Below are 12,225 nucleotides of genomic sequence, written 5' to 3'. Positions count from 1 at the left end.
ACGTTTCATCTTCAATGCCCTTGCTGATGGAAGGAGGTTTTCACTCAAAATCTCATGATACATGGCCTCATTCATTCTTTCATGTACACTGATCAGTTGTCCTGGTCTCTTTGCAGAGAATCAGCCCTAAAGCATGATGCTGCCACCCCCATGCTTCACAGTAGGTATGGTGTTCATTGGATGCAACTCATAATTCTGTCTCCTCCAAACATGACGTTTTGTTTCTACCAAACAGTTCTACTTTGGTGTCAACAGACAATCTAACATTCTCCCAGTACTCTTCTGGATAATCCAAATGCACTCTAGCAAACTTCAGACAGGCTCAGACATGTACTGGCACTGCAGGATCTGAGTCCCTGGGTGCGTAGTGTGTTACTAATGGTAGCCTTTGTTACTGTGGCCCCAGCTCTATGCATGTCATTCACTAGGTTCCCCTGTGTGGTTCTGGGATTTTTGCTCACCATTCTTGTGATCATTTTGACCCCACAGGGTGAGCTCTTGTGTGGAGCCCAAGATTGAAGGAGATTATCAGTGGTCTTGTATGTCTTCCATTTTCTTATTATTGCTCCCACAGTTGATTTCATCACACCAAGCTGCTTGCCTATTGTAGATTCAGTCTTCCCAGCCTGGTGCAGGGCTACAATTTTGTTTCTGGTGTCCTTCGACAGCTCTTTGGTCTTCACCATAGTGGAGTTTGGAGTGTGACTGTTTGTGGTTGTGTTAAGAGTAAATTACGTGCACTCTGTAGACTCTATAATAGGTGCAGGCTGAACCTGGAGTGGATCCAGTAGAATCATAGATAAGAAGAAACAGCCGCACCAAAAAGTAGTACTTTTTCTTATGCAAGAAGTAGATAAATTTATTTATAGTCACCACAGCAAACGTAATAATGTAATCGAGGTAATGTTTCGACCCAATCAGGGGTCTTTTTCAAATCTCACAGCAAAGAAGCAATTATACAGAAAATAAATTTTCAAAAGTGGTGCGGTCAAAAAGAACAAGAAAAGGGTGCTATACATATATACATAATTGAATATATACTGTAACAAACAATAATATACAATATATTCATAATGCTGCCCATGCGTCTGAGGGAGAGTTGGGTTGAGGCATTTTCTTAGTTGCAGCTAATACTGGAGAGAAGGTGGTTGCAAGGTACACAAGTAATATACAAGCAATATCGAACACTGTTGCTAATAGGGCAATGTAAACATGAAAAACTGACCTTATAGTAGAAGATAGTAAACTAGAAAAAATGATAAGCCAGGCCAGTTTCCCAACTACGCTTCAAAGTTATAGAGCAGGTTTCAAGACCAAGACGGGGTGGCAACCACACCAAATTGTTCAAACAGAGAGAGTCCTACTGGATATACACCCTACAAACCCTAACACCAATGGGACTCAATAGAAGAATATAATGCTGTCTGCAGAATCTGCATGGCATGAATCAGATTATCTAAAGCTGATAATGAATTGAGGCTTGCAAGAGACATCAAAAGCAATAAAAAAGGATTTGGGGGATATGTCAAAAGTAAAAGAAAAGTAATAGATGCTATAGGAATTTTATAGGATGAAAATGATGAAATGGTAAGACAGGATGTTGAGAAGGCTGAACTTTTAAATTCCTATTTTGCATCTGTTTTCTCTCAGAAAGGAAATGTAACATCAACTGATCATCACTGTCCTATTAAGGGAATAGAAGAATCCAGGATATCTATAAACAGAAAGATAGTGAGGAAACACTTAGCTAACCTAAATGAATTCAAGTCTCCAGTTCCAGATGAATTACACCCCAGAGTACTGAAAGAGATAGCACAAGAAATTTTTGAACCATTCTCAATAATCTTTGAAAATTCATGGAGAACAGGAGAAGTCCCAGAAGACTGGAGACGAGAAAATGTTTCTATCTTCAAAAAGGGGAAGAAGGTGGACCCGGGGAACTATAGGCCAGTGAGTGTGACTTCTATACCAGGAAAGATCTTTGAACAAATTATTAAACAACATGTATGTAAGTACCTGGATAAGAATGAAGTGATTAAGCAGAGTCAGCATGGGTTTGTAACTAATAAGTCATGTCAGACTAACTTAATTTCCTTGTATGACAGAATCACTGACGGGGTGGATCAGGGAAATGGTGTAGATATAGTATATCTTGACTTCAGCAAAGCATTTGACAAAGTATCTCACACAATCCTTATTGAAAAAATGACGACGTATGGAATGGACAAGGCAATTATTAGGTGGATTCATACCTGACTTAGTGATCAGACCCAAAGGGTGGTCATAAATGGCTGCACATCCAGTTGGAAGAATGTCTCAAGTGGGGTACCACAGGGCTCTGTCCTAGGCCCTGTATTGTTATGATTAGGTCACCAAGGAGGATAGCTGGGAAATAAGCTAGGCAACCAGAAAACCAGGAAGGTTGGTAACTTAGCGGATTGCAGACCCCTAAACCTAACAACACAACTAGAATTAGCCGTGGAACGTACCTACGATGCCCAAGACCCCTCAGCACAGCCAAAGAGTTAACTAAGCCTAAAGCAAAAAAGGGGAAAGCTAAACTGCTCCAGAGCAGAACCCCAAAGGAATAGGTAGCCCCCAAACATATATTGCTGGTGATACAAGATGAGGCACAAACACAGGCAGAAAATAGAGTAAGCAAATGATGGGACCCAAACTGTCTAGATAGAACAGTAAAGGAAAGATACTGTCTGCAATCATGCAAAAACCCTAAAAAATCCAACATGTTTGATATGCAAAAATACTGAGGCCACACAACCTCTCCCTCACTAGATCAGCATTCTGGTGTGACCTGGAAGCATAACAAAATATATTGATATAACAGGGGATACTGAAACAGAGCAATACTGAACAGACTGACATACGTTGTGGCATATGGAACGGGGTCCAGCACCGGTCCCAGCAGGGAACAATGCTGAACCCACACAGCAAAGCAGAAAGCAGAGAAAGGCAAAACTGGATCAAATGGAAAAAAGATTCCAGCAAACAAATAATTTATCTGAACGATGCAGGACCAAGCAGGGAACAAATGGACTTCAAGATGCACAGGAAGAAAACCAAATCACCAGCAGCAACTGAGGGAAGCTTGCTCACTTAAGTCTGTAACACCTGACCTCCACTCATCGTCTTCAGGTGATTGACTTCTGTCAACTCGACCAGCTCCACTACCCGCAGCAACCACCAGAGGGAGCCTAAACTCAGAAGTCAGGTCAAGAGTGTTCACAACACTGTATTGTTTAACATCTTTATCAATGATTTAGAATTAATGGAAAACTGATTAAATTTGCTGATGACACAAAGCTAGGAAGGAAAGCTAATACTAGAGAAGAGAGAGGATTCAGAAATATATAAATAAACTTGAGCAGTGGGCAGCAACTAACAGAATGGTTTTTATCATGGAAAAATGCAAAGTACTACATCTGGGCAATAACAATGAAAAAAGTATATACAGAACGGGAGGAATAGGGCTAAGCAACAGCACATGTGAAAAAGACTTGGGTATACTAATAGATCACAGACTGAATATGAGTCAACAGTGTGATGCAGCAGCAAAAAAGGCAAATACAATTCTACGATGTATTAACAGAAGCATACAGTCTAGATCAGACAAAGTCATTATTGCCCTCTACTCCTCTTTGGTCAGACCTCATCTGGAATACTGTGTCCAGTTTTGGGCACCACATTTTAAAAAAGACATCAACAAACTGGAGCAAGTTCAGAGAAGAGCGACCAGAATGGTGTTCAGTCTGCAAACCCTGTCTTATGAGGAAAGGTTGCAGGATTTGGGAATGTTTGGCTTGCAAAAGAGAAGACTGAGAGGAGACTTAATAGCTGTCTACAAATATCTCAAGGGCTGTCACATTGCAGAAGGATCATCTTTACTTTCATTTGCACAAGGAAAGACTAGAAGCAATGGGATGAAACTGAATGGGAGGAGACACAGATTAGATATTAGAATATTAGTGAATCCTGCTTTGAGCAGGGGGTTGGACCAGATGACCCAGGAGGTCCCTTCCAACTCTACCATTCTTTGATTCTATGATTCTAAGTTACAGGTCTGTGAGACCCAGAAATCTTGCTTGTTGTTAGGTGACCAAATACTTATTTTCCACCATAATTTGAAAAATAAATCTTGCCAAATCAGACAAGGTGATTTTCTGGATTTGTTTTCTCATTTTGACCCTAAAAATTGTGCTATACCTATGATGTCAATTACAGGCCTCTCTCATCTTTTTAAGTGAGTGAACTTGCACAATTGGTGGCTGACTAAATACTTTTTTCCCCACTGTATGATAGGCTTAGATACAAACCTCAGCAGTCAGTATCATATATGATAGGCTTAGATACAAAGCTCAGCATTCAGTATCACATATGATAGGCTTAGATTAAAGCTCAGCATTCAGTATCACATATGATAGGCTTAGATTAAAGCTCAGAAGTCAGTATCACATATGATAGGCTTAGATACAAAGCTCAGCATTCAGTATGACATATGATAGGCTTAGATTAAAGCTCAGAAGTCAGTATCACATATGATAGGCTTAGATACAAAGCTCAGCATTCAGTATGACATATGATAGGCTTAGATTAAAGCTCAGAAGTCAGTATCACATATGATAGGCTTAGATACAAAGCTCAGCAGTCAGTATCACATGATAGGCTTAGATACACGGCTCAGCCTACAGTATCACATATGATAAGCTTAGATACAAAGCTCAGCAGTCAGTATCACATATGATAGGCTTAGATACATGGCTCAGTCTACAGTATCACATATGATAAGCTTAGATACAAAGCTCAGCAGTCAGTATCACATATGATAGGCTTAGATACAAAGCTCAGCAGTCAGTATCACATGATAGGCTTAGATACACAGCTCAGCCTACAGTATCACATATGATAAGCTAAGATACAAAGCTCAGCAGTCAGTATCACATATGATAGGCTTAGATACAAAGCTCAGCATTCAGTATCACATATGATAAGCTAAGATACAAAGCTCAGCAGTCAGTATCACATATGATAGGCTTAGATACAAAGCTCAGCAGTCAGTATCACATATGATAGGCTTAGATTAAAGCTCAGAAGTCAGTATCACATATGATAGGCTTAGATACAAAGCTCAGCAGTCAGTATCACATATGATAGGATTAGATACACAGCTCAGCAGTTAATATTACATATGATAGGCTTAGATACAAAGCTCAGCAGTCAGTATCACATATGATAGGCTTTGATACAAAGCTCAGCAGTCAGTATCACATGATAGGCTTAGATACACGGCTCAGCCTACAGTATCACATATGATAAGCTTAGATACAAAGCTCAGCGGTCAGTATCACATATGATAGGTTTAGATACAAAGCTCAGAAGTCAGTATCAGATATGATAGGCTTAGATACAAAGCTCAGCGGTCAATATCACATGATAGGCTTAGATACATAGCTCAGCCTACAGTATCACATATGATAAGCTTAGATACAAAGCTCAGCATTCAGTATCACATATGATAAGGGTTAGATACAAACCTCAGCAGTCAGTATCACATATTATAGGATTAGATACACAGCTCAGCAGTTAATATCACATATGATAGGCTTAGACACAAAGCTCAGCACTCAGTATCACATATGAAAGGCTTTGATACAAAGCTCCGAAGTCCGTATCACATATGATAGTCTTAGATACAAAGCTGAGCAGTCAGTTTCACATATGATAGGCTTAGATACAAAGCTCAGCAGTCAGTATCACATATGATAGACTTAGATACAAAGCTGAGCAGTCAGTTTCACATGATAGGCTTAGATACAAAGCTCAGCAGTCAGTATCACATATGATAGACTTAGATGCAAAGCTGAGCAGTCAGTTTCACATGATAGGCTTAGATACAAAGCTCAGCATACATTATCACATATGATAGGCTTAGATACAAAGCTCAGCAGTCTGTATCACATATGAAAGGCTTAGATACAAAGCTCAGCTGTCTGTATCACATATGATAGGCTTAGATACAAAGCTCAGAAGTCAGTATCACATATGATAGGCTTAGATACAAAGCTCAGCCGACAGTATCACATATGATAGGCTTAGATACAAAGCTGAGCAGTCTGTATCACATATGAAAGGCTTAGATACAAAGCTCAGCTGTCTGTATCACATATGATAGGCTTAGATACAAAGCTCAGAAGTCAGTATCACATATGATAGGCTTAGATACAAAGCTCAGCATCCAGTTTCACATATGATAGGCTTAGATACAAAGCTCAGCAGTAGTGTTGAGCTTTCCGATACCGCAAGTATCCGGTATCGGCCGATATTTGCCGTATCGGAATTCCGATACCGAGTACCGATACTTTTTTCGTATCGGATACCGGAATCGGAAGTCCAAAATGCAATGAGCCACTTTTGTGGCTCTGATTGGCTGCCGAAATGACGTCATCATGATGCGCTGTCTGTGCGCATCATGATGCGCCGTCAGTTCGGGCCTTCGGGGGTCTGTGCCGGCCTGCCGGTGGTCTGTGCAGGCTCCGGGGGTCTATGCCGGCCTGCCAGGGGGCTGTGCCGGCCTGCCGGTGGTCTGTGCAGGCTCCGGGGGGCTGTGCCGGCCTGCCGGGGGGCTGTGCCGGCCTGCCGGTGGTCTGTGCAGGCTCCGGTGGTCTGTGCCGGCCTGCCGGTGGTCTGTGCAGGCTCCGGTGGTCTGTGCCGGCCTGCCGGGGGGCTGTGCCGGCCTGCCGGTGGTCTGTGCAGGCTCTGGGGGGCTGTGCCGGCCTGCCGGTGGTCTGTGCAGGCTCCGGGGGTCTGTGCAGGCATCGTCCGATGGGACTACAAGTCCCATCGGGCGATGCCTGCTACCATGACAGTGATTGACACATTAGCCAATGATGGGACAGTAGTAGTCCCATCATCCGGCTAATGTGTTGAATGTAAAAAAAAAAAATTTACATGCTACATACAGTGGGGCAAAAAAGTATTTAGTCAGTCAGCAATAGTGCAAGTTCCACCACTTAAAAAGATGAGAGGCGTCTGTAATTTACATCATAGGTAGACCTCAACTATGGGAGACAAACTGAGAAAAAAAAATCCAGAAAATCACATTGTCTGTTTTTTTTTCATTTTATTTGCATATTATGGTGGAAAATAAGTATTTGGTCAGAAACAAGCAATCAAGATTTCTGGCTCTCACAGACCTGTAACTTCTTCAAGAGTCTCCTCTTTCCTCCACTCATTACCTGTAGTAATGGCACCTGTTTAAACTTGTTATCAGTATAAAAAGACACCTGTGCACACCCTCAAACAGTCTGACTCCAAACTCCACTATGGTGAAGACCAAAGAGCTGTCAAAGGACACCAGAAACAAAATTGTAGCCCTGCACCAGGCTGGGAAGACTGAATCTGCAATAGCCAACCAGCTTGGAGTGAAGAAATCAACTGTGGGAGCAATAATTAGAAAATGGAAGACATACAAGACCACTGATAATCTCCCTCGATCTGGTGCTCCACGCAAAATCCCACCCAGTGGGGTCAGAATGATCACAAGAACGGTGAGCAAAAATCCCAGAACCACGCGGGGAGACCTAGTGAATGAACTGCAGAGAGCTGGGACCAATGTAACAAGGCCTACCATAAGTAACACACTACGCCACCATGGACTCAGATCCTGCAGTGCCAGACGTGTCCCACTGCTTAAGCCTGTACATGTCCGGGCCCGTCTGAAGTTTGCTAGAGAGCATTTGGATGATCCAGAGGAGTTTTGGGAGAATGTCCTATGGTCTGATGAAACCAAACTGGAACTGTTTGGTAGAAACACAACTTGTCGTGTTTGGAGGAAAAAGAATACTGAGTTGCATCCATCAAACACCATACCTACTGTAAAGCATGGTGGTGGAAACATCATGCTTTGGGGCTGTTTCTCTGCAAAGGGGCCAGGACGACTGATCCGGGTACATGAAAGAATGAATGGGGCCATGTATCGTGAGATTTTGAGTGCAAACCTCCTTCCATCAGCAAGGGCATTGAAGATAAAACCTGGCTGGATCTTTCAACATGACAATGATCCAAAGCACACCGCCAGGGCAACGAAGGAGTGGCTTCGTAAGAAGCATTTCAAGGTCCTGGAGTGGCCTAGCCAGTCTCCAGATCTCAACCCTATAGAAAACCTTTGGAGGGAGTTGAAAGTCCGTGTTGCCAAGCGAAAAGCCAAAAACATCACTGCTCTAGAGGAGATCTGCATGGAGGAATGGGCCAACATACCAACAACAGTGTGTGGCAACCTTGTGAAGACTTACAGAAAACGTTTGACCTCTGTCATTGCCAACAAAGGATATATCACAAAGTATTGAGATGAAATTTTGTTTCTGACCAAATACTTATTTTCCACCATAATATGCAAATAAAATGAAAAAAAAAACAGACAATGTGATTTTCTGGATTTTATTTTCTCAGTTTGTCTCCCATAGTTGAGGTCTACCTATGATGTAAATTACAGATGCCTCTCATCTCTTTAAGTGGTGGAACTTGCACTATTGCTGACTGACTAAATACTTTTTTGCCCCACTGTACATGCTACATACATACAACATGCATACTACATATATACTACATGTAACATACATACTACATGCAACATGCATACTACATACATGCTACATACTACATGCATGCTACATACATACTACATACATAATACATATATACTACATGCATGCAACATACATACAACATATATACTACATGCATGCAACATGCATACTACATATATACTATATACAGTATACTACATGTAACATACATATTACATATATACTACATGCTACATACATGCTACATACTACATACATGCTACATACTACATACATAATACTTATATACTACATGCATGCAACATACATACAACATATATACTACATGCATACTACATATATACTATATATACTACATGTAACATACATACTACATATATACTACATGCTACATACATGCAACATACATACTACATACATGCTACATACATACTACATACATAATACATATATACTACATGCATGCAACATACATACAACATATATACTACATGCATGCAACATGCATTCTACATATATACTATATATACTACATGTAACATACATACTACATATATACTACATGCTACATACATGCAACATACACACTACATGCTACATACATGCAACATACATACTACATACATGCTACATACATACACACTACATGCTACATACATGCAACATACATACTACATACATGCTACATACTACATACATGCTACATACATACAACATATATACCACATGCATGCAACATGCATACTACATATATACTGCATATATACTACATGGGAAATTCCCACGCAGCAATGGCATAAAGTGAGACTAGGGACTTTTTTTTTTTAAAATGGTGGAGGAATACAGTGCGGAAGGATACCTACCTTCCGTCATTGTATTCCTGGAGCTGGTAGAGAACGGTAGCATCAGCTGATGCTGCTGTTCTCCACGCAAGATGGACGTGGGACCCTCGTGGACTTCTGCGGATCGGGGTAAGTATATTGGTGTTTTTTTATTTTGATATTTATTCCTCAAGGGGACAATGGCTTCGGGGATCAAAGTGACAAGTGATGGTGAGTATGTACTCTATGTTATATGTACTGTATGTCTATATGTATGTAGTATGTATGTATGTTGCATGCATGTAGTATATATGCAGTATATATGTAGTATGCATGTTGCATGCATGTGGTATATATGTAGTATGTATGTAGCATGTATGTAGTATGTAGCATGTATGTAGTATGTATGTTGCATGTATGTAGCATGTAGTGTGTATGTATGTAGCATGTATGTAGTATGTATGTTGCATGTATGTAGCATGTAGTGTGTATTTTGCATGTATGTAGCATGTAGTATATATGTAGTATGTATGTTACATGTAGTATATATAGTATATATGTAGTATGCATGTCGCATGCATGTAGTATATATGTTGTATGTATGTTGCATGCATGTAGTATATATGTATTATGTATGTAGTATGTATGTAGCATGTATGTAGTATGTATGTTGCATGTATGTAGCATGTAGTATATATGTAGTAAGTATATTACATGTAGTATATATGTAGTATGCATGTTGCATGCATGTAGTATATATGTTGTATGTATGTTGCATGCATGTAGTATATATGTATTATGTATGTAGTATGTATGTAGTATGTAGCATGTATGTAGCATGCATGTAGTATGTAGCATGTATATAGTATGCATGTTGCATGTAGTATGTATGTTACATGTAGTATATATGTAGTATGCATGTTGTATGTATGTAGCATGTAAATTTTTTATTTTTATTTTTTTACATTCAACACATTAGCCGGATGATGGGACTACTACTGTCCCATCATTGGCTAATGTGTCAATCACTGTCATGGTAGCAGGCATCGCCCGATGGGACTTGTAGTCCCATCGGACGATGCCTGCACAGACCCCCGGAGCCTGCACAGAACACCGGCAGGCCGGCACAGACCACCGGAGCCTGCACAGCTCCCCGACAGGCCGGCACAGCTCCCCGGCAGGCCGGCACAGACCCCCGGAGCCTGCACAGACCACCGGCAGGCCGGCACAGACCACCGGAGCCTGCACAGACCACCGGCAGGCCGGCACAGCCCCCCCGGCAGGCCGGCACAGACCCCCGGAGCCTGCACAGACCACCGGCAGGCCTGCACAGACCACCGGAGCCTGCACAGACCCCCCGGCAGGTCGGCACAGCCCCCCGAAAGGCCCATACAGACCCCAGAGAGGCTGTACAAGGCAAAAATAGGGTTTTTCTTATTCCGATACCGGAAGTCCCATAGACTTGAATGGGACTTCCGGTATCGGAATCGGCGATACCTGATATTTTTTTTAGATCGGCCGATACCATCCGATACGATACTTTTAAGTATCGGACGGTATCGCTCAACACTACTCAGCAGTCCGTATCACATATGATAGGCTTAGATGCAAAGCTCAGCATTCGGTATCACATATGATAGGCTTAGATACAAAGCTCAGCAGTCAGTATCACATATGATAGACTTAGATAAAAAGCTCAGCAGTCAGTATCACATATGATAGGCTTAGACACAAAACTCAGCAGTCAGTAGCACATACGATAGGCTTAGATACAAAGCTCAACTGACAGTATCACATATGATAGGCTTAGATACAAAGCTGAGCAGTCAGTATCACATATGATAGGCTTAGATACAAAGCTCAGCCTACATTATCACATACGATAGGCTTAGATACAAAGCTCAGAAGTCAGTATTCCATATGATAGGCTTTGATACAAAGCTCAGAAGTCCGTATCACATATGATAGGCTTAGATACAAAGCTGAGCAGTCAGTTTCACATATGATAGGCTTAGATACAAAGCTGAGCAGTCAGTTTCACATATGATAGGCTTAGATACAAAGCTCAGCCTACATTATCACATGATAGGCTTAGATACAAAGCTCAGCTGACGGTATCACATATGATAGGCTTAGATACAAAGCTGAGCAGTCAGTATCACATATGTTAGACTTAGATACAAAGCTCAGCAGTCCGTATCACATATGATAGGCTTAGATACAAAGCTCAGCAGTCACCATCACATATGATAGGCTTAGATACAAAGCTCAGAAGTCAGTATCACATATAATAGGCTTAGATTGAGATTGGAATACAATATTGTGATTGATATAGTTATATTTTCTCTTACCTTAGGTGATCCTGTGCCTTTATCTCCACAGCTCATTTGATCCGGCTCAGTGTTACTGTATGTGGTCCACAGGTGACTTCTGCATACAGTAGGTCCAGAAATCAAATATCACATGGATATGATCATCTGCTGTAAGTGGCACTTTCTCTTATCTCCGTATTCTTTCTCCCTGTCCAGTCTGTGCGCTGTTTTATTTAATAAAGAGAACTTTGTTCTCTTATCTGTGTCTAGTTGAAGGATGGGAGGTGAGAGGACATGCAAATGAATTGGAGCTCATTGCTTAACATTACACAAAAGGTGTTTTCATGCTGTAACTTCAGTGAGCTATGATAATAGGGTTTTTAATATTCCAAAGCAGTGACATCGCTGTGTGCATTATCCCTGTACTGTGACATCATTGTATGTATTACCGAAAATGATAAATAAATAAAACGTTGTGTGGATCCAGTCTTA

The 12,225-nt window shown here is 41.2% G+C and overlaps 1 protein-coding gene across 1 annotated transcript in view; it reads right to left on the bottom strand.

The window, feature by feature from the left end:
- Positions 1 to 11,949, bottom strand: part of LOC141099311 (beta-1,3-galactosyltransferase 2-like) — a 167,032-nt gene extending 155,083 nt beyond the window's left edge. Inside the window, exon 1 of the mRNA XM_073587549.1 lies at positions 11,773 to 11,949. The gene's annotated coding sequence lies outside the window, so the exon portion shown is untranslated. The remainder of the gene's footprint in view (positions 1 to 11,772) is intronic.
- Positions 11,950 to 12,225: the final 276 nt, after the last annotated feature.

The sequence above is a fragment of the Dendrobates tinctorius genome, unplaced genomic scaffold (genome assembly GCF_039654945.1).
Source record: "Dendrobates tinctorius isolate UK_male_01 unplaced genomic scaffold, ASM3965494v1 ptg000099l, whole genome shotgun sequence".
In the NCBI taxonomy this organism is placed as follows: Eukaryota; Metazoa; Chordata; class Amphibia; order Anura; family Dendrobatidae; genus Dendrobates; species Dendrobates tinctorius.
Note: the sequence above shows the minus strand (reverse complement) of the source record. Positions and strands in the feature narration are given on the sequence as shown.